This window comes from Gorilla gorilla, chromosome 9 (assembly GCF_029281585.2).
Source record: "Gorilla gorilla gorilla isolate KB3781 chromosome 9, NHGRI_mGorGor1-v2.1_pri, whole genome shotgun sequence".
NCBI classification, from domain to species: Eukaryota; Metazoa; Chordata; class Mammalia; order Primates; family Hominidae; genus Gorilla; species Gorilla gorilla.
Genome location: NC_073233.2, coordinates 120,444,992 through 120,468,787, shown reverse-complemented (window position 1 = coordinate 120,468,787; position 23,796 = coordinate 120,444,992). Strand labels below are relative to the sequence as shown.

Below are 23,796 nucleotides of genomic sequence, written 5' to 3'. Positions count from 1 at the left end.
AAGACCGCAGCTACCAGGTGACAGATCAGAATTCAAATGCAGGACGGCAAGATGCTTACTAGCAGATCATTTTAAACGAGCATGCCTGGCACGCAGTAAGCACTCCGTAAGTAGTGTCGTCTGCTACCACTGGTGTTCTTAGAAAGGCTCTGGCCCAACCCTATCCTAGAATCATCACTCCATTGCAGGCTTGACACTGGAACCAACTCTTTGCTCTGGAGTTAGGTTAAATCATTGCTGGCTTCAGGCCCTTCTCCATTAAAAAACGTACCCATGGAGATAATGAATGCACTGAATTTCTACCAGTCATTACGCCTTGGTGTCAATCAGAAGGAATGTCCCATAGGAAGGCTAGGACTGGGCATTCCTCTCTACCTATCACATGATTCGATGAGCACAAGGTGCTGTGGTTTGATGTATAGAGTCTGCCTTTCTTAAAGGAGCCCTGATTGTGGCCTGGAGGGGCCTATGTGACATGATTCCCGTGAGGCCAGCCTGGCAGAGGGCAGGATGGCTATCTCTCTACTGTGGCTACAGCTGCCTTTGGAGCTTTCTCAGGAATCCCGGGTGTCCACTGATTGAACAAATGTACATAAACACAGCAGAGCCTGCTCCTGCCAGAAACAGACTCAAAGCTGCAGGGACCAGTCCCAGAAAAGTTCCCCCAGGCCAGCTCAACTCCCACCAGCAGGGGTCACACCTGAGCAGCCAGAAGGGTGAGGGGCCCTGAGAGTCTGGCCTACCAACCAACAAAGCTTTGTATGCTGCGGGTGAGGCCCATACTCAGTCAGCACATGGAAGGGGAACAGGAGGAGAACATTAAGCTGAGAGGAGGTCCTGGTGGGCTGGGGCCAACTCCCCAGGAGCAGAGGAAGCAGCCAGCAGCCTGGATGGGCAGAGGCGAGACCAGGGTAAGCTACACCTCAAATTGTGCCTCTGCGGGTGGCTACCAATGCCACCTTAATGAGGTGTCTCAGACAACCAGAGGCAGCTGTTCACCTGATGGCCCTTCCCGGCTAGTGGCAGGAGGCTATGTCACTTCCCGTCAAATGCCACCCCAGTCAGATGGCCAGATAGAAGCTGAAGTAGCCCTAAGTCAGTCCTGGAACCAGAGCCCCCACAGTGGGCACTGAACAAGGCCATGACCCGTCCCAGCTGAAAGGGTAGAGAGGGCCCTTTCCATAGCCATTTGGGTTCTGATTTTTTATTCTTTTCCTCTGGAAGAAGAGTCAAAGGACCTTCCTCAGCAAGGGAGGTGGTAGGAACGAGGGTGAATGTCACAGGCTGGGTTTGGATGCTTTTGTGGTATCTCAGAGCCTGAGCACGAGACATATCTGAAAAAAAAAATCTTGAATAAAACATGAAAAATGAAGTCCACCTTCCAGAGTTTTTCTCATAACTGGGAGTTGGGGCATCTGTGGCAGCTGACTTCATTTTCCCCTTAGCATCTGAGGTCCTCACAGCAGGCAGACCCAGCTAGACTTCAGATGACTCCATCCACAGGGGAACAGGATTCAAATCGACTCCTGATAACCTCTCGGGACATTATTTTTCCCCCTTCTGGTTAATTTCTATTTCAATGTTAAGCAGAGACCTTTCTTGCCTCTCAGCTACTATCCTATTTATTAGTTTAATTTAGAAAAGGACTCTTTAAAACATTCCCTTGAAATGATTATCCTGGACTGGGAAAGGAGCCCCAGCCACAGTGGGTGGTTTGTGTTGCTCGGAGGCCATGAGGCTGGCACTGGCTCCCCGGTGAGTGATGGGGACACACCCTGTGGCCCGGGGCTAGAGGACAAGGGCTAGAGCACAGTGCCGTGCACCTAGCTCCTTGATGGGTCAGAGCCCAGTTAGGCTGTGTGCAGGGGGAACAAGATGGGTGCACCCACAGATAGGGGGCTTAGGTGGGAGAGGGTAGGCATGGGGGGCTGACCCCAGGCAGGACCAAGACCTGAGCTTACAGGTACAGGGCAATCCCCTTGCTGCCCTCAGCCTCCAAAGGAGGCGGAAATCCTCACCTGTGCTTAGCATTCCCCTACCTCTGTGGCAAGGAGTCCTGCTCCCTGAGGGTGACTACTTGGTCCCTGGCCCTGACTGCCCCAGGACAAAGTACAGAAAGGTCTGTTGAGAGTCAGCAGGTGAGGTTGGAAGAGGTAGGCTTTGAGGCAGACAGAATGAATCCAATTCAGACCCACCACTCACTGGTTAGGTGACCGCGGGCAAGTGAGTTAATTTCTTTATGACTGACTTTCTTCCTCTGAAAGCTGGAGATGATGATAGCTACCTCAAAGTATTTTGTAAGGAGAGCGTATGAGTGCAGGAAGAATGGCCAGTGAGGAGCCTGTCAAGTAGGTGCTCAATAAAAGTCCTTTTCCACTTCCCTTTCCATCTGAGTAGGGCCGGGGGAGAGGGCCCAGAGCTCAGCCTGGCAGATTTGCTGCCAGCCCTATTGGTACCTGATGCTCTTTCTCTGAGTCTCCTACTTGAGGGGACATGATCCCTACTTGAGGGAGACAGAGCCTCAAACCTGAGACAAGACCAGCCTGAACAGAAGCTGGACAGATGCTAGGTATTCACTGGGCACAACCCCTGGAGGCCATGCAGGGAAGCACCCACAAGCACCCACATTTGCATGGCGTTCTATAAACCTCAAAGCATCTTGGCCTATGTTTCAGCATTTGCCTAATACCACACTTTGAGGTAGATAGAGCAGGTATGCCCTTTATCTTTCTCATTTTACAGAGGAGAAACCCAAGGTTTCAGCAGTTTCTATAACTTGCCCAAGGTCACAGAGCTAGTGAGATGCAGAGTTGGGGTTCAAACCCACTTCTTCTGGCCTCCAGTCCAGTACCCTTTCCACCACACCCTGTTAACAAGCATCTTTCCACTGAAGCTTCTCCTGAGGCTGAGGAGGAGATAAGATTCCGTTCAAGGTTAACCACAGCCTCTGAGTTGGAAGGACTGGGGTGGGAGCTGACCTATCTGGACTGGATTGTTGATTTAGTGCTAGCTTGACCCCTTCAATTAGCTGCTGGACAGAGCTAGGCCCAGGAGAGATGAACAGCAGGGCTTAATGGAAATGGGGATGCTGGTGATGATATGAACAATCTGAATTATGGTCTCAATTTGCACAGAGCCTGATAGATTTGCAATAATTCCAAACCAGGTCAAGTGTCTGTGTCTCCTCTTTTGCTGATCTCACACAAGGTATCTCCATTTGTCAGGCTCCGACTCCCTCTCTCCCAGAAGCTGCCCGCCCCCTCTTCCCCCCTGCTTTTGCAAAGTTTTCTGAGTTCCATCTGCAGTACTCTGACCCGAGGGCACCTCTACAGCTGCGCCCAGAGGGACTGAAGCTGCTACTAGCATGGCATGGTCCTGGGAGCTTTGAGGACACCCACAGAGACAGACGGTGCACACCAAGGTAAGAAAAGGGTCAGCTCTCCATCATCCCGAGGCCTCGTGCTGTGGTCATTTTTGTTTGTTTTGAGATGGAGTTTCACTCTCATTGCCCAGGCTGGAGTGCAATGGCATAATCTCGGCTCACTGCAACCTCTGCCTCCTGGGTTCAAGTGATTCTTCTGCCTCAGCCTCCCAAGTAGGTGGGATTACAGGCACCTGTCACCACGCCTGGCTAATTTTTTGTATTTTTAGTAGAGACGGGGTTTCACCATGTTGGCCAGGCTGGTCTCAAACTCCTGACCTCAGGTAATCCTCCTGCCTCAGCCTCCCAAAGTGTTGGGATTACAGGCGTGAGCCACTGCGCCTGGTCCTGTGATCGTTTTTAAGACAAGGAGATAGCATAATTTGGTATCTTAGGGGATCATCTTGTGTAGGTGTAAAATGGCTACAATTAATGGATGCAGAGATACAGTTGCAATATAGTCCTCCTAGTACCAGGAACTAGGACAGCAGAGGCCTGAAGTAGATGCCACACCCTCCTCCAGGCCAAACCAGGGATAACTGACCTATTCCACAGCTCATCAGCATTCTTAGACCTGTGCACTGACATCAGCTACACTGTATGGCACCCTAGGCAAGCCTGTTCATGGTTCTGCTCCTTCCTTCTTAACCCTTGGTATGAATTAATCTATATAGATTGCTAGATAATCCACAATTGTTGGATAAGCATCAACTATATACTTGGCTCTGGGATGGGTGCTTTGGGATAAAGAAGACTTTAAAAAAAATAACTATTACTATCATTTATTGAACACTTATTATATGCCAGGTATTGTGCTAAATACATTACATACATTATCTCTTCCTTTCTCATTTTTTTACCTTAAAAGGTAAGGTCTATTATCATCTCCATTGTATAAAAAAACAGAGGCCCAGAGAAGTTAAATAACTTGCTAAAGATGACATAACTGATAAGTGGAAGAGATGCAATTTGCACTCAAATTTGTCTTGGTCTCAAAATATGCTCCTGACCACTAAGGAAAGATACCATCCCAACCTTAAGGAGCCTAAAATCTAATAGGAAAGAAAAAGACATAATACACAAGGAACACAAGGATAATGAAGCAAAACAGCAAAGAAGATGCCACTCTGTGCTGCATAGATGAGAGACGCTTGGCCTTGAGAGCAATGAGAGAGCAGCATGGGTCAAATCAATGAAGAAACATTTGAGTAAGCCTTGGAATGTGGGAGGACTGAAGCAGGGAAAGAAGATGTATCTAGTGAACAGAGTAGAGCAGAGAGGCCCCAGCAGGAACTTGGGGCATGGGAGGAAGAAAGCCTAGAGAGAACACTTAGAGCCACATTAGGAAGGACCTTGAGTGCCGGGATAAGGAATATAAAATTGGTCTCTTGGACAATGCAGAAGAGCCTTCAGCTGAGAGAACATAGGGGCACGACTGCATCACAGTGTGGGCAGCAAAGAGCTCTTGCCCCACCTGAGAGACACAACCTTCCTGGCACTCAACACCTGCACTGAGCAGCCACTGCAGTTATCTATAAGACAGAATGTGGAGACTCATGAATAAGAGGACCCATTAACAATCCCCACCTTCTGGGTGTCAGAAGGTTAAAACAGAGAAAGACAAGAGAGGAGAGAGAAGGACAGGGTGGGACTAAAAGCAGAAAGATGACATGAGCCAAGTCCTGAACCCTGGGGAAGGCTGGGGGACACCCATGGCCGTGAAGTTGTCTGAAAACCTACAGGTGAGATCACCAGAATACACCCTGGGGCCAAACACTCCCAAACTGGGGAGCTGGGGAAACTGCTTTGTATAGCATCGTGACCCAGCTCACTCCTGAGCAGTGAGCTCTGTAAGAGCCAAAAGACTCTCTTCTCATGGAAGCTAAGATTGGTAGTAGCCAAGCCAGCTGGAGTGTCTGTTCAGCTACCACAAAGGGCAAGGCTAGTGGAAGTGGGAGCTATGTTTTCACAGCTCCAGTTCCCCTCTAGCAGGGCCTGTGGGTGGCAGGGGCATACTGAACAGCAGGTGTGGCTGGCTGCCCCAGACCATTAGCCTTGACCGACCCAAACAGGAAATATCATCCACTGGTTCTGCAGCAATGGCTGGTGAGCCCCACATGCTATCTGTCCCACCAGACAGAACTGTGCCTTATGGAGAAAGAACAGCTGACATGTTCTCTATGGGAAAGGTACAAGTAGGACCTGGAGGTGGGGTGGGAAGAGATCACAGGACTTAAACTAGCCCCAGCCTAGTAGAGGTCAAGCACTATAGAAAGTCACCTTTAAATCATTCCTTGGAGGGATCTGAAAGTCGTGGTTGACTTCCTGACAAGAAGAGTTTGGTGAAACTCTTGGAAATCATTAGTTCAACACTTTACAATTGACGAAGTCTTTTACTTACATTATCCCACCTAGTTGCCACTATAACCCTTTGAAGTAGACAAAAGAGATATCACTCTCCGCGTTTTACAAATGAAAAAAAAAAAAAAACGGAGGATTAGAGAGGGCTATGTCTTGCCCAAGGTTGTGCAGCTCAAGAGTAGGATTGCAGGGATTCATTCCTGGGCTCTTCTCTTCATAGCCCTTGTTTCTTCTTAAACCCTGTTGCCTACTCTACAGTGACTGTCGGATTTGAAGAAGGCAAGACCAATCCTAAAAAATAAGAACCTTAACTGGTCACTCATCTTGCACAGAAATAGTTTGTTTAAACTGTTTAGTTTCATAATGGGTTACCCTGTTATATCCCAGAAAGGAGGAGGTGCACATGAACTGAGGAGAAGGTAAACTAAGATCCATTAAGTGTATTGAATAGGCTGGGTGTTATAATAAATATCTTTATTTAACATTCATTATTTATTCAACCATACATTCTACAATTACAGTCCTGAAGGTTAGGCACTATCCCAGAGGGACACGATGAAAACACAGAAGACATGACCCTGTCCTCATAAAATGTAAATTCTAGTAAAGATTATAGAAAACAAACAACTAAAAAACCCTTCTGCATTATGCTAATGAAACAAAGAAATAAAAGACTTAGGTAGATAATGGAAAGACAGTATGTTCTTTAGATACTACAGTTAGAGAAGGCCTCTGTGAGAAGCTCTCATTGGAAAGAAACCATGGAAGATCATTTCAGGCTGATCATCTGGAGCAGTAGGCCACACCCAGAGGAGGAAGAATCTATAGAGTGTTTAAATAAAGTCAGATTCACTGGAACAAACAGAATTGGGAACCCATTCCTAAAGGGGTGAAAGTAAGGACAGATGGCATAGTATTGTATTAGGCAGGGGAAAGAGCTGGGTTTACTCACATTGCATTGAAGGATTTTATACAAGTAGGTGGCATGACCTAACAGATATTTTAGGATGGTCATTTGTATTGCTGTTTGGGGAATACAAGGGGTAAAGTTGAAACAGGAAGCCTAGTTAGAAGAGTATTTCAATCATTCTGTTGGAAAGTGATGGAAGCGTGGATTGGGGAAGGCAGTAGAAAATGGGAAATGAATGCAGAATCTATTTTGGAGGTATAATTGACAGAATTTGCTGTTGGATTAGAAAGGTAGGAGTTAGAGAAAGGAAAGAATCAAGAACAATTTCTAGAGTTCTAATTTAGGTAATTGGATGAGTGGCAGTGACATTTATTGAGACAGAGCAGGCAAGGCAAGAGGTTTTGAGTGAAGAGGTGGGAGTGAAGAGTTCTCTTTTGGATGTATTAACTCAAGATGTCAGTGGGACATTCCAGAAGAGATGTGAAGTAGATATTTGGATATGGAAGTCTGGAGTTCAGATGACAGGGCTGGGCTGGAGAGACAAATCTGACAATTGTCAGTACCTACGTGGCATTTTAAAGTCACCAGAATGAGAATACCTGGAAAGAGAATGTAGAGAAGGAAAAGGAGGTCTCATGATCTAGCCTCAAGGAAGTCCAGCATTTGGAGGAGGAGAACCCAGCAAAGAAAACTAGAAGTGGATCATGGGGTAGAAAAAGAAAACAAACACAAGAGCCAAGAAGTCACAGCATCCACAAAGAGTTTCATGTTTCAAGAAGGAAATACAAACAACAGTGTCAATTTCTGCTGAGAAGTCAAGAGGAGGACTGATTTGGCCACTGGAAAGTCATCAGTGACCTTTTGAAAAGCAGTTTCAGTAGAGTGTGGAAGCAGCCAGATGGGAATGAATTGAGTTGTAAATATGAGGTATGAGACCAAGACAAACAACTCCCTCCCCTACCCACTAAAAAAAAAAAAAAAAAGAAAAAAAAAGGAAACACTGGGTGAATTGCACAGGGTTGAGGGAAGGTTACTATGTTCTTGATGTTTCAGAAGTCAGGAGATGCTAGAACATGTTTCTATGATGCAAATGATTCGGTACAGTGGAAGAAATTAATGACACAGTAGAGACAGGGGATAACCAAGAAATACAGTCTTTAAGAATGTAGAAGGAGGCAGAACCAGAGCATCTGAGAATTGACTTTTAATGGAGAAGAAATCCTCTCTCCATAATAATAAGAGAGGAGGAGGAAATTGTTGCTGATGCAGGTGGATTTGTAGGATCAGTAGGGAATTAGCATCCAGTAGCTTCTATTTATTCAGAAAGGATTGAGGTCACCCATGGAGAATGAGTGCTGATAAGGGAATGTGGAATTTGAAGAGGGAGGAAAAGATGTGAAATGATTATGTTGGGAAATGAAGAATAAGTCTATTAGAACACAATAGAGTTGCCAGGCAGCTATAAGTCCCCAACCGAAATGTGTAATCATGAATTAATTTCTTTTAAAAAAACTTTGTTTTGTGGCTTTCTCCATTAGGGTTCCGCTGCTCAGGAACAGGCATGGAGAAGAAAGTTGCACTTAGAAGCCCAACAGGAGTTTTGCAAGACAAAAGTTTAATGAAAGGAGAGAAGAGCACAGAAACTGAAGGTATTTGTTAAGGAATTGTCATGAAAAACTATAGAATTTGAGCTGGACTTGGAAGGAAGTAAAGCTAAGCAGGTGCTGGTGGAAAATGAGGGATGAGTGGGGTCAAAGGATTAAGGGTCTCCAAGAAGGCAAAGATTTGTAAAAGAGGAGGTATCAGTGCAAGAAAGGTAGAACAATTGGTAAGTTGAAAAATAATGTGTTTGAAATTGAGATTTGCAAAGTGGTGTAGTTTCTGTTGCCTGCAAGACAGTATGGTCATAGGAATGAGGAGGACCACAGAAAAAAACATGGCTGGACATAAGAAGGTCAAGAAGAAGAGGGGCCAGGGTGTTGAATGGCTCATCCCTCTGCTTAGCTTATGCTTTGTTTAGAGGCAAGTGGAAGATGTGTACATACCTTCACATGAATCCACCATCTTTCCAAGATGTAAATGCCTCACTTGAATTAAGAAGCATCCATATGACCTGTTTCAGCATTACTCAAACTTGTTCTTTATGGCTAAACAACTCTCAGGCATGGTGCTCTTTATGGAGCATCATGAAACATGGACATATTAAACTTAAAATAGCTCAACATAAAATTTTTTTACAATATCAGATACCATCTAAAACTAGATTTTAGCTTCCATAAGTGGGGTATCTAGTGTCAAAGGCTTAAGAGAACGAATTAAACTAGAGAAATTCTATCCACTCACTTACTGCTTTCTGAGTACTAGGAAAAAGACACCCATCCCCTGTCTTCTCATTCTTCCCTTGAGAATGATGTATATCTGATGCTCTGCCTAAATGGGTCTCCAGGGCTCTGAGAGGAAGGGGAGGGACTCCTGGCCTAGGAGACGGGGGAGTTGAGGGGCTCCACCCCCAGAGACTTGGTAATAAATGGAGCTAGAGCTTCTTCCTCTTGGTGCTCTAGGAAGGGAATCTAAGGAGGGATTCTGAACAACAGGCCAGCCCCATCCACATTTCTAGGTAGATCACATGAGAGCTTCAGGTAATTGCCTCATTTTACCTGGCACATGTTTGCTAGTTTTATTACACAGCTTCTTTCTGTTAACTAGTGGTTTTTAAATATCGTAAAGTAGATCGAGACCATCCTGGCCAACATGGTGAAACCCCGTCTCTACTAAAAATACAAAAATTAGCTGGGTGTTGTGGCACACACCTGTAGTCCCAGCTACTCAGGAGGCTGAGGCAGGAGAATCGCCTGACCCAGGGAGTCAGAGGTTGCAGTGAGCTGAGATCACGCCACTGCACTCTAGCCTGGGGACAGAGCGAGACCCTGTCTCAAAAAAAAAAAAAAAAAAAAAGTCTGAAAGTGAGAAACATTTATATGCTTCAGAAAGAGTAAGGAAACAGGGAGCCAGAAAGACCACATCCTCCTTCTGAGATCATCTTAGAGGGTGCTGGGTGGAGGATGACTTCAGTGGACTCATGTCAATCATTTACAGTCTCTTGGTCCACTCCATTGGTTTATCTGAGCTGAATACTCTGAAACATGAAGACGTGAAGCAATTTAAAAAGAAGTCCATTTATTGCACAGATGGACCAAAAAGTAAGATGGAAAAGGCACCAGTCTCCCAGGCTATATTGTCTATTCTGGGCCCCTGAGTAAATAAAAGACTCACACTGACCTGATGTAAGAGGCCGATGGGGACCAGAGAAGCACTTGATCCCACGTGTTCATTCTGACAAGTTTAGACAAGCCTAACACCAGATGAGTCTAGCCACCCAAGCACATGACCTGGGTCTGGGCCTTTTCTATGCCCCTTCCTCAAACTCCAACTATTATTTTACTTCTTGGGATATTCAGTAGACCAAAACATTCATCTGTTGGGTCACATGAGCCACAGAACACTGTTTTGAGCTCACGGTACATGTGGAGCCATTGTTTGAACCTTGAACAATGGAAAGGCCTTCACTTCTGTCTTTTCCCAAGGGGGAAAAAATGTCTACAGAAAAGATCTCCATACATAGAATGCACAAAGTGAAACATCTTCACTTTGCTCGTCTTAACCACCAAAGTAAGATAATCACAACAATAATTAGAATTTTTAAATATCCTCTACTTAGAGAAGGAAACCCCCAAGATGTAAAATCAGCTGTGGCAGCTATCAAAAAGGGACAAAAAGCAAGCTACCTCCCAGGAGTCTTTAAGAAAGGAAAGCCATCTGAAAGGGTGCTTCACTAGCAGGAGGCTTCTTGGCAATAATGGTGATGATAATTTGTGGGATGTGTATACCCGAGACTTAGGAAAAGTAGCAGATAGCAAACCTAAAAAGAAATGTCTTCCTCAACCCTCACAAAAAGAAGATTATTACCATTTGATGATTCTCATTGTCTAAATGCTCCTTAAGGGAGTCAAGGGAATTGAATGTCTAAAACTTGAAAAAAGGGTTAGAAATCTAGAAAAAGCTTAGACAGTGATGAGAGTTGGGATAAATGGGGAAGGGGCTCTTTATCCGCCCTAGTGGATCAGAGCTCACTGCTGTTATGAGAAAGAAAGAGAAGATCATCTTCCTTGTAACTTTACTTGTGGGTTTCAGGCTTCTTGTCTCACTTTGTCTGAAATCCTTCTCTGTTCCCTTTCCAGCATTCCAGTACAGGCATCTTTAAAGATGCCAACTGATTTTACCATAAGATGAGGGTATTACAGTCATGTTCAGGTTGTATAGGTTTAGTTGTATCTGCCTCACTTTCTGCTCAGCCCTCCGGTTTGGGCTTTAAATTGACTGACAATGGGACTTATACACATTGTGAGAGTATAAACCAGCACAGGCTTTTTAGAGGGTACCTTGGCAGTAAGTATTTTTTAAAAAAACCTCTACGTGAGCGCATTCGCTTGGACCCAACAAGTCCTGTTCTAGGAATTCATCCTAGGGAAGCGATTAGACTCGTGCCAAAAGATTACACAGCTAGGATGTTTGGCTCAGCACTGTTTATAATCATGAAAACTGGGGAAAAGATTCAATGTCCAGCAATAGGGAGTTGGTCAAATACTGTGACACAGTCAAAATGTGAACCCTTAAAAATAATGATGTAGAGAAGTATTTACTAACTTAGACATTGATACGCAATGTATTTTAAATGGAAAAAGAAGACCGCAAATATTATTCAAAACCATACTATTTTTGTAAAATCTACATATATGAATAAAAAAGATAAACACCAAGGTATGTATTAGTGGAATGGTGAGTTATTAATGTTTTGAAGGAAACCAAAATATTTCTCTCTAAAATGCTGGAGACTGTTGAGCTAAAAAAGATTGAAATGCAGGGCATGCTTTGCTCCTCCTCTCTGCCTTCCACACCCACAGGTAGGCCCCTTCCTTACATTTGCTTATCAGCTCAGAAGCAGAGCTCAGAGACAGCAGCCGCCAGAGGATCTGGGAGCTGACTTTACTCTTACCGTAAATCTACCTTCCCACATTTTCCTGCCTTTTGGAAGCCTGAAGATACTCTCCTCTTTGTCTTGTCATTGAATAGAATTTATGGCTCTTTGTTAAAATACTATTTAAGCAAGGCCTCTGAAGCCACTGCCTTGAGAGAGAAAAAGAGTTTTGAACTGAGGCCTCTTCTGTGTGATGGGTACAGCACATGTTAATAAACTTCTGCTTGCTTTTCTTTTGTTAGTCTGACTTTTGTTTTCAGGAGTGTATCTCAACTTAGAACCAAAAAAGATAAAGAAAAGAAATGTTTTCTCCCCTACAGTTTATAGTTTCTGTTTCCTGCTTTATCTGTATTTTCTAATTTTTTATAGTGAACAAGTATTGCTTTTGTAGTAGAGAAATCATCTTAATTAGGCTTTCCTTAAAAAATTAAAAATACATTTCTAAGGCAAAATGTATCCCTTCCTGCCTCTCATTGCCATTTTCCCTCGTAGGAGTAACATCTATTACTAGTTTCTTGGATAACTTCAATGACACTGCGCATGTGATAAGGACAGAAGGCAGAGAAATTCTAGGCAGAAAAGGGCAGGTCCCCAACAAAACCCCACCCTCCAGCCTGAAACCATGGCCCAAAGTCAGAACTGACATCCCTGTTTTCCTGCTCGAATGTTGCCTTTTCCTAAACCACCCATGGCCCACCCCACCCCCCATCCTGTGCCTATAAAAACTTCAGACTCAGCTGGCAGAGAGGAGAAGCAGCTGGACATTGGGGACTATGGCTGGACATTAGAGCGAAGCAGCTTGACTGCAGAGGGACAGCTTGATGGCGTAACTGTGGAGAAGAATCTGGCTGAAGATGGCTGGAGTTCAGGAGATTTCCTTCCCACCCCACCCCCTTTTCAGCTCCCCTTCTAGCTGAGAGCCACTTTCATTAGCAATAAAATCCCCCGCATTTACCATCCTTCAATTCGCTTGTGCAACCTCATTTTTCCTGGACATTGGAAGAGCTCAGAAGCCAAGTGTGCAAATACAAAAGGGCCAACTGAGCTGTTAACACTTAAGCTGTCCATGGATGGCAGAGCTAAAAGAGCACTGTAACATGCCCTCTGGGGACTTAGGGATCGTGAACACCCCACTAGATGCTGCTGCTGGGCCCGCACAGAGTTTGCTCCTGCCAGTGCCCAAAAACACTCTCCCAAGCTCCTGCACCTGCTCATCTACATGCTTCCTCCCACGAGGGGTGGAACACAGTGTGTCTGGGTGAGTGGAGTTCACCCCTGCCAGTGTGGAAGTAGCCTGCTGGTTCCAGTGCTTGTGCACTCTAGTTCCCACCTTGTTCACTCATGCACTCCCTCCCATGAGGAGCTGAATGCTGCAGGCTAAGTACACAAGGTACCCGTGTCACTAGTCTTGCAAAGGGGTCAGGGAAATATCGTGCGTCACCTGTATACATAAGTGAAAAAAATAATTTATTTTTCAAAACCATATTAAATTAAACCTTAAATCAGAGAGTCAGGAAGGGCTGGTTGTTGTGGAAGGAAATGTATCCTGGGGTACTTTTCAACTGCCTCTGACAAGTGGGGCTGGTACCAGGCTGAAGTGAGCAAGGCACTTGACTTGGGCACAAAATGTAAGAGGGTGCCAAATACTCAGTAATCAAGGCAAAGAATATGTTAATACAATATTTTAAGGGTCAAAATCAATGCAAGTACTTTATGAAGAACAAAATCAAGACAGGACCAGATTACTGTCATTTATTTTCCCTTTCACCTCAGGCTTCAATATGGCTCCCTGTGGCACTATCACTGTCAGTGGCAAGAAATCAAGTGATAAGAAGAGAGAATGTTGGGGGTGGGGCAGGGAGAGAAAGGGATCTGACCTACCCTGACTGTTCACTCTGTGTCAGGACTGTGGTTGACACTTTCTAAACGTTATTGATAGCAGGTTGTACCCATCTATCCCATTCATGATGGTTCCCTCTGGATGGAGGAAGCTCTCCAGAGTAACACTCTGACCTTCTCTCCTCTATCCCTAACCCCTCCACAAGGAGATGGAGTCAGTTACCTGACTGGTGGGTGAGTTTGGGAGAAGAATTGTGCATATACAACCCCGCCCCTTCCTCCCTCTTCCTGGTGGGATGTTTCTGCCTACAGAAATATTCAGGAGCCACCTTGAGTCAACAATGACCTCACTTTCTTGGGGAATTGGCTCCCTCTGTCTAGAGGGAAGGCCCCTTTCAGCCATGTTCATACTGTATACACTTGACCTTCTCGTCATAGCACATTAGACCAGGGTGGACACCTGACCAAGCTAGACCAACTAGAGTCTCTCTTTATGGACTCTGGAATTATGATCTAAAGAGAGCTAATTTGGTATGTGTGGAATTAGGCCAAAGAGAGATGCAGTTCAGTCTGTGGCTGGCTAAGCTTTTAACAGTGAATCTAGGAGCTGGGAGATAGCCACCTTTCACTCACTATGGGGCAGGAGGTGGTCACTGATAAGGTGGTCTGCCACAAAGCAGACATGAAGATGGAGACAAGAAACAGTGGCAGGGTCCCTGTGATTCCCAGGTCCTGATTCCAGACCCTTCAGAAGCTGTGTTCCTGCCGTTGGCCTCCATGAGATGCTCCTGTGTACCTAAAATAAGGTTCCTTTTCCAAGCATAAGCTGGCTCAAATTGGTGTCTGTTACTTGTGCCTGAAGAGTCCTGACCACTACAATCATCTGTGTTAATATCATTGTTATTATTCTCACCCACAGTCATTTCATGCAAGATCCCCCAGACTCATTAGTCTGCTAGATTGCTCTCCTGTGCTCTTTCATTACACTCCATAGAGTTTTTCATCCTTTGGATGACTTAATTCCTCCCCCTACCACTGACTCTTGTTGGTCAACTGGCTGGGGCTGGCATCACGAACAGCAAAATAATTTTTCAAGACAGTTGTGGGTAAAGAAAGGCAGATTTATTAGAGAAAGTAAAAAGATAACGTTGTAAGAAAGCAGTGGGCAGCACAGCAGAGAAGGGACTGTCTGCCAAGAGGCAGTGGCTGGAGGGAAATTTTATAGAGTCATGCTGGAGGGTCTATATGCAGACAAAGTCATGCTGCTGGGGCTACATGCTGAGCAAAGTATTTGAGAACAGGATGTGGGGCTAGCAGGTTGTTTGTGATTAACAGTCTCTCGGAACAATTGTTCTTCCCTACCTGGGGCCCCTTCCTTGTTTTTGCTTACTTATCAGGACCCAACACTGACACCACCCTATTATTCTTTTCCCTTATAAATACCACCCCCTGTGAATAAGTAGAATTGTTTTGCATCATTTACTTTCAAGATGTATTAGTCAGTGTAAGCAACACCAGCTACTATAAAAACCAACACAAAATCTCGGTGGCTTAACACAATAAATGTTTGTTTCTCACTCACACAAAGTCCAGTGTTCTTGTTCAGGCACCTGTCCTAGTAGGTTCTTGTCCAAATGGTGACTCAGAGATCTGCAATTCTTCCATTGTGTGACGACTCCGTCTTCTAGATCCCCATAGCCCTTCACTTGGCTTCTTCCACATGGCTGGGGATCAGGAAAGAGCACAGAGGATCACACAAGATGTTTTGTAACTAGACAAGTCTAGAAGTGGTGCACATCATTTATAGTCAAAACCCATTTGCCAGAGTTCAACCAAGTGGTTCACCTAGATGGAAGAGGAGTTGTGAGATATAGTTTAATTGCATGTCTCAGAAGGCAAGAAGAGTAGGTTCTCTACCACAGGAAAAGGAATAATGTCTAGCTCTAGCGTAAAATAACTACTAGTTCTATGACCCTCATAACCTCTCATTTTTCCTACCTTCTAATGTTAAGAATTATACATCAATCATTCAAAGCGTATTCTTTGGAACCCAAGGTTTCAAAAGAGACGTCCCAGAGGCAGTGGTGTGCTGGACCCAGCTGATACTAGCTCCTAAAAGCCAGTTGCTCAATTTTTGAAAATTTTGCTTTCCTGTTCTTAATTGAAGTCATTATAAAAAATTAAATTACATGCATATAAACTTATAATTAAATTATATTAAAAACAAAGGTAGTAAGTATTCAGAATTTACCACTCAATTAATTTACTACATCAAATTCTTAATACCCTTGAGGTTGTTTACAGCAATTGTAGGTTTGGTGAAATAACTGTATAATGGTGCATGTAATTCTGAGCAGCAGTCCCAACTCTACCTTCAGTCTTGCCACATCAGTAGCTTAAAGCAGTGGAAATATTCACACCACGGAAATCTGAAAATGCGACAAATCAGGGCTCCCCAACCCCAGAGCCAGTTGTTAAATATTTACTAGCAAACCAGAGCCCAGGGCCAGAGAGGGTGTGGTGGTTGGGGGGGGGGTGGAGTTGGGCGGGGGGAGGGAAGCCCTAAAAAGAGACCAGAGAACTGGAAATGCCCCAGGGCCATTCCACCACCCCACCCCCATCCACTTCAATCACAACAGGATGTGGTTTTGTTAGTTTTATATCCTGGGCTTCCATGTGAGCTTTTGTTTAATAAGGGACATCTCCTGCTTTAAAAGAAAAATATTTTCAAACTCCTGCATTACAAGATTTATAAGGCCCCTTCTCACCTATTCATTTTTTCCTTCATGCATTTCATTTAACATTTACTGATGCTTACATTTTATGGTGTAGACAGGGCAACAGCTTGTTTGGTCAATTTTGATATTAGTTAATGTTCTACCCTCTTCCCAAGAAAAGGGAAAGAAAGTAGAATTACCACAGATTGAGTTCTGTAGTTTAGATGCTATCATTATCATCATCATTCTCATCTTTCATGACTAGCATTTAGATGCTAGTCATTCTCATCACACCCACAGAAAAGGAAAACGAGATTGAGAAAGTTCAGAGACCCGGCCAAGGTACACACAGGGAGCAAGTCGCACATCTTCCCCATGCCTCTTCCCGCACTCCTCACTAGACCTCGGACATTACTTCAGCAAACATTTGAGCATTTTCCATGTGCCTGACACTGTTCTAAGTGCTCAGTGTACATGGGTGAATTCCTAGAGAGGAACAAATCCAAATCAAATCAAGGAAGGAGAATAGGGTCTGGAAGGCAGGAAACCTAAGCATTTCCTAGAACTAAATCAAATGGAAACACTTCAGCTATGACAGGAAATATCCTCTTCATTTACATAGGGCATACACTAAGTAACCAATGGAAACCTATAGAGGGTTTTTAAACCCCCAAAAAATCCGTAACGGGGCTCTTGAGCCCCTATGCTCAGGCCCACTCCCACCCTGAGGAGCATACTTTCATTTTCAATAAATCTCTGCTTTTGTTGCTTCATTCTTTCCTTGCTTTGTGTGTTTTGCCCAATTCTTTGTTCAAGATGCCAAGAACCTGGACACCCTCCACTGGTAACAAAATGTTAGTGTGGATTTGTTGGGATTAGACCAAGGAAAGCATCCTTTTTTTAGTTCTGGCTTAGCCTCAGCCAACCAAAGAGCTGTGTCTCAAGCTAATTTGATCCTCTCTTTCATTCCTTTGGAACCACACCCCCATTGACTTCCACACCGAGTGCAGAAGAAAGCAGGACAGAAGAGGATGCACCAGAATGAGGCATGAACTTGTGAAAAAGTCATCATTAATAATAAAGTATGCACAGCATTTTGCTAACTCTCTGCACAAATCGATAGTCTCAATGTCTTCCCAGCCTGCTGAATTTTCATAACTCCTTCCAGGCTGCAGATGTGGGCAAACTGCCATACTGTAAACCTTCTCTCTCCTCTGGGTCTCATTTGTTCTCTGACCAGAACCTAGTAAGGCCTTATCCCAACTGAGGAGGGCTAGCTGATGACTGTCACTTGGGATTTGCTAAATCAGATGGTTTTTTAAAAAAATTGCATTGAGTTCCTTTGGTCTGTGATAATGCAAGAAAGCACAAATCAAGAGTTTCTATTCCCATGTTCTAAGTAGCTGGAGCTGGGTAGCAGTTGCCAGTGTCTGCTGGGTGTGCAGAGCTGTGTAAGCCCCTGCAGAGAGAGAGAGATAGAAAAGATCCAAATGTCATGTGAGGACTGGGTGAGGAACCCAGACTACTAGCTCCCTCTCCAATGCTCTTTACCAGATTGCTCATCACTTCCGATTGCAGTCAGCAACAGTTGCAGGGCTCCTCTCTGTCGCACTCCTCCCAGTAGGTAAAGGCCCTGAGCGTTCTGCTGTGCATCCCCTCCGAGCCTCCAGCCAGCTCCAGACGCTTCACCAATCTTTGCTGCTTTCACCCACTTTCTCCCCTACCAACACTCACTCTGATTTGAGGGCTCCTGAAAGTCAAGACAGGATACAGAGGGTGTGGCTCTGCCCTCCAGGTATTCCAAGTTACTTGGGTAACGGTTGTTACATCTTTAGGAGTGTGAAGTTTAGTTATGAATTCATCCACACATACCTGCCGACTTTATCCCCTTCTCTTCTCCCGGGTTCCTGAGACTTAACCAAAGCTCTCTGTTCCTAGGACAGGTGACTTGGCAGAAACACACACCCTGTGAGTTCTTTTGAGGAAGGCAATGGAGAGTAAGAGGGTATTAGTCAGTGTTCTCCAGAGAAACAGACCAATAGGATATAGATAGAGAGAGAGATTTATTTTAAGGAATTGACTCACACAATTCAGGTGGCTATAAAGTCCACAGTTGTAGGACTTGTTAGCAGCCTGAAGACATAGATAAAAGCTGATGTTGCAGCCTGAGCCTGAATTCCTCCAGGCAGCAGCAGGTTGGAACCTCAGGAAGGGTTTCTGCGTTGCAATCTTAAGACCAAATTGTTTCCTCTTCCAGAAGCCTCAGTCTTTGCTCTTAAGGCCTGTCAGCTGATGAGATGACACCCACCCACATTGTGGAAGATAATATGCTTTATTCAAAGTCTGCTGATTTAAATGTTACTCACATCCGAAAACTTCCCTCACAGCAATAGCTAGACTGGTGTTTGACTACACAACTGAGCTTAGTCAAGTTGACACATAAAATTGACCATCACAAAAGTGTTCTCACTTCAGAGGCCCTCTGCCCTCTAGCCCTTATAGTGGAGTAAAATGGATTTCTCCACCCTAGAATTTGGAAGAAGGGATTTAGAAAAAATACCCTTAATTATCATGAAATATAAAGGAGCTTTGCCATGTAATGCAAAACAGGAGGAAGAAAATTTTCACAAGAAATAAAGATGAAATTAAGCTGCTAAGAAGAATATAATTTCCCAAGTGAAGGTTGTGGAAGGAAGTTAATCCCTATTGTAGGGAGACGTGTTTAACTTAGAAGACATTAGCAGGGAAGAACAAGCCATTATTCAAAATGGACCTTCTTCTCCCAGCACTGCCACCACAACCACGTTACTCCCATTCGTGGGCCCAGAATTCACCCTTCCTTCCCCATCTACCTGTGGAACCAGTAGCTACTGAGGCCAGGGTCCATCCTTCCCATACAGAGCCAGTAGACAGCAGACCAAAGGGAAAAGCTACTAACCTGCAGTGTACACTGTGTGGACTCACTCAGAATCCCAGACTTGGCATCAACATTATTTTAAGCTGAAGATATTTGAGATTCAACAGATACAGAAAGATGACTTCTCAGAGCTTCCCTTATCTGACTCAACAGAGATACTTCTGAGAAATAAGAACTGCCATAAATTCCCTCTTTGGGGCAAGTCTATTCCCAGGAGAGAAACCAAGAATAAATCTACCATAAATCTCCTCTCCGGGGGAGTTGTACGGCCATAAAGAAGACAGAGAGACCACCACACCTGCATAAACAAACATTATCTTAAACTTTACCTCCTATTTGTTCTCCTAAAAACCATTTGTCTTTCCTAAAGAAACCTATTTGTCCTTCCCACAGAAGCCTTTGCTCTCCCTACCTTTTCTCCTAAATTAGGTATATAAGCTCCAAATTCTAACCATCCCTTTGAGTTACACATCTCTGAGTACTCATCACTGGGCGTCCATGTGTGCACACTTTGTGTGCATAAATAAGCTCTTTCTTTTCTCTTGCTGATCTGTCTTTTGTCAGTTTAATTTGCCCATCCCCAGGTACAGGACATAAGAGTATATAGAAAAAGCTTTTCCTCCCCTACAATACCAAGACTGAAACCTACCCAAAGAAAAGGAAGTGCTAAATGAACATGGGCTTTGCTCTTTCTTTAGGAAGAGGTAATGTCTAGGGAGAAAAATAATTGGAAGCAGTACATCAGAGGAAGAAAGCATTAAAAGAAAATAGGGAGGAAAGGAGTAACGTTGTGGTCAAGGCTGGAAATCCACCGAAGGCCCAGCAGCGTCGGTGTGGAAGATCCCAGAGAGCTTGGCAGCAAGGCTTTGCCCTAAGTGTGGAAATGAGAGAGGTAGACAAATGACCAGGGTAATAACACTTGATTCCTGAGTAAAAATCTTCTTAATCCATCTTACTGATCCAGTAGATGTACCCTTTAGGAAAAATAGGTGAGGAAATACTTGCAACAGGCAGGAGAGAGAGGATGCCCTCCTTCCCAGCAGAATGGCAGCTCCACTGGTCAGAGAAGCAGCAAGCAGCCTGTACCAAATAGCTCAGCTGAAGAAATAGTAAAGCTTATTGCCCAACCTTTTCCTCCACAGAGGTAGGGGCCAGACGCAGATATTGAAGGACAGAGACAAATGGAGACCACCATATGGGTTACAATCTAACTAGCCAATGGCAGTGACCAAGAGAATTTTGTATCAGTCAGGATTCTAACAGAAAACACATAGCACACTCAAATTAGGACTACTTGAGGAGGTTTTAATGAAAGACTGTTTACAGAAATGTAGGCAGGGCATGGGGGGAAAGGGAGAATGCATTAATCCAGAGGAATAAAGGAAAGGGCAGTGACCAGAACCCAAAAGAAATAAGCTTGCAGAGAGGGCTTCCTTGAGAGGGGCAGTGATCAAGGAAGACCACCAGCCCAAGGCAAGTCTGCAGGAAAGAGGCCAGGGGAATAAATGCCCTGACCCTACATGCCCCTTTTCCTCCAGTTGACCACCTGCACTCCTCCTTGGCCAAACTCGACAGAAATCTAGAATGCAAGGAACCATTGCTGTGATCCATCAAGTCAGCCCCAGGAAAGAGAGTAGAGCTGAGAAGGCTGGAGAGAGAATCTGGAGGAGCAAACGGAAAGTACCTGACTGGGTACCAACATCCAGGAGAGGGTCCCTGTGTGTCAAGGATCCTCAGAGGGACAACCAATGCATAACAACAGATAATGGGTCCACACTCCTTTCTGCCTCCTCCTGATCGCAAAACCCACTACACACATGTAAATGCACCACACACACACATGCCCACTACAGATATATATAGAGAGATACACATCCACACACATAGGGATACACATACCTAGGGATACACATACACACATACATACATGCACAAACACATTGCACATGTGCACAATGCAACATACATGCATGTACACATATAAGCACGCATACATATGTGAACACATGCACACACACATACCCACACTTAATCATAGTCTGCACACGTTATCACTGCACACTGCTCAGGCTCCTCCAGATCAGTCAGAAATTATAGGAGATAAAACCAACAGAATTTAAACAAAGACAAGAAAGACCTGGAATGATGGGCAGACTTGTCTAATTATTGCTATTTTTAGAACTCATACTGCAAGTGGTAGAAAAGAATGGGGGTGGGGGGTGCTGACCAAAGAGATTGCTTCATTATTGGAAACAGAAGATAAGTAGGCTGAAGAGGGTGATTGGAAAGTTGAGAACAGGGAGGCAGTTCTTCCCCTCTCCCCTCCACCCCTATGTCTCCCTCTCCCATTCCAGGAGCTGAGCACTAGGAGAAAGAAGGGCACATGAGACCAGATGATGGAAGCTGACCTGGCTTTCCACTCTGGCTACAGACTTTGTGGATGTGTGACCTCGAATACGTTCCTGAGGCCCACCTCTAGCCTATAAGGTGTCTTTGTGCAAATAGAAGACACCCCTTTGCACAAGGAAATAAGAGAATATTCTGGTTGGATGCAGCACCTCATAGTTCCTGATCTGGCAAACAGTGCATGGCTGAATTTCCACCCTCCCAACAGTACATTTGTGCAGCATCCCAGCTACCCAACCACACGCAGCAAGCAGGTGTCACTTCACATCTGTAGACCCCTGCTTGTCCTCTCCGTAAGTGAAGATAATATCTGCAAAACAGGGAGATCCAACACAGGAGACAAAATGCAAGGCGAGAACCAATAATTAAAAAAAAGAAAAAGTCATTCAAGGTCTTAGGGTGCAGGCCACCCAGGACAAAGACTGGGAGGAGCATGGGTTCTCTGCCACATGTGACGGGGCAGTGAAGACCAATTCTGATTGATATCTTAGAGTAGGAAGTTGGAGGATTTAGGGATACCCAGTGACTGAATTCTAGGTTACATCATCGATATCATTAATTTCTTGACATAGAAGCTGACCAGCTCTCAGCATTTCATAATCATCGCAGAGCGCAGGCTAGGGGCTCTGGGGCTCCAGCCCTGCCAGTCTGTAATTGATGTAGGTTAACTCTATTCTCCAGTTTCCTCATCTGTAGAATCAGGTAAGTGATGTACTTTTTTCACAGAGGAATTACAAAAATAAAACAGAATAATATCTGTGAAAATGTTTTGTGACTCATGTGGGATCATTTGGATTCTTCTTGTTGCTGGTTGACAAAATGTTATTTTCGATGATCCCTGGGCTTTGTTCCAGCCTCCACCTGGGGTCACTTGCCCAACTTGTTAGGAACTTCACTATCAGCTCAGGAGGTAGGTTTCCAATGTCTTCTGCATGTGATCCAGGAAAAAGAAGGCTTGTGTTCCAGCAGAAAAACTTCAGGTTAGACTTAAGGAAGAACTTCCAGACATTGAATCAGGTGAGTAAACAAGAAAGTGAACTTTGTACTGGGAGGGAGGGAGGGAAAAGGTCTTTCAAAACAGGATTGAACCCCTCATCTATTGAGAGTGATTTAGAAGTATGTTTGGATTGACTCCTGGGACACTCTGAGCCATGGAGATAAGAGCTGTACTTATGAGCCCCTTCTAGGCTCCTTTCCAGGCTCCAGAGGTTAATGTTTCCATTTAAATGGAAATTGAGTGCAAAATTATTAGCAACTGTTCAAAAAGAACCAAATTACAAGAGGCTATTCTTTGTACAGTACAAACAGAGCTGCTGCTGGTGTCCTGTACCTTAAATACGAAGGTGAGTCCTGCTGAAGGTGACTCCTCTACCCTCAGAGGAGCTGAACCCCTGGAAATGGTTCATTTGGAACACAGACTGGGAAGCCAGAAAGCTCCCCTCTGGCCTCGGATTCTAGTAAGCCCCAAAGGAGGGTCAGATGCAGAAGTTCCAAGAACATCTGCAGAATACGGGTCACATCGGTTCTCACCTCCCCGTCATCGCCTGGCACATAAAATCAATCCTCATTACTCACCAATTCCATATTTGCAAATTCACCTCCTCGCTTAAATTTATGTATAACCCCAAAATCAATGCCCGAAGCACTTTTTGCGGTCATTTGCAAGCATGCACAGAGCAGTGACAATTTTGAGAAGCCTGATGTGCACATTCCCAGGTGAGATGGAGCAAGGGGATGCTCTGCCTTCTCATTTCAGCTCTCATACTATAAACTAATGCCCTTTTTTATTTTTGAGACAGGGTCTGGTTCTGTCATCCAGGCTGGAGTACAGTGGTGGCACAATCATGGCTCACTGCAGCCTTAACCTCCTGGGCTCAAGCCATCCTCCCACCTCAGCATCCTGAATAACTAGGACTATAGGCATGCACCACCACACCTCGCTAATTGTTTAATTTTTTGTAGAAACAAAGTCTCACTGTGTTGTCCAGGCTGGTCCCGAAGTCCTGGGCTCAAGCAATCCACCCACCTCAGCTCTCCAAAGTGCTGGGGTTACAGATGTGAGCTACCACACTCACCTAACAAGTATCTTTTTCATGGTCTATTTAGTCCTTTTTTTTTTTTTTTTTTTTTTTTTTTTGGTCATTCTAGTATGTAAAATGGCCACCAAGTGTAATGTTAAAGCACTTTCTA

At 44.6% G+C, this 23,796-nt stretch overlaps 1 long non-coding RNA gene across 1 annotated transcript; it reads left to right on the top strand.

Moving 5' to 3' along the window:
* The first annotated feature begins 785 nt into the window (after window positions 1-785).
* On the top strand, window positions 786-22,371 carry LOC134756477 (uncharacterized). The gene is made up of 4 exons (XR_010129196.1): window positions 786-911; window positions 3,225-3,421; window positions 8,231-8,341; window positions 20,739-22,371. It is a non-coding gene; the product is annotated as an uncharacterized lncRNA (long non-coding RNA).
* The last annotated feature ends 1,425 nt before the right edge of the window (window positions 22,372-23,796 follow it).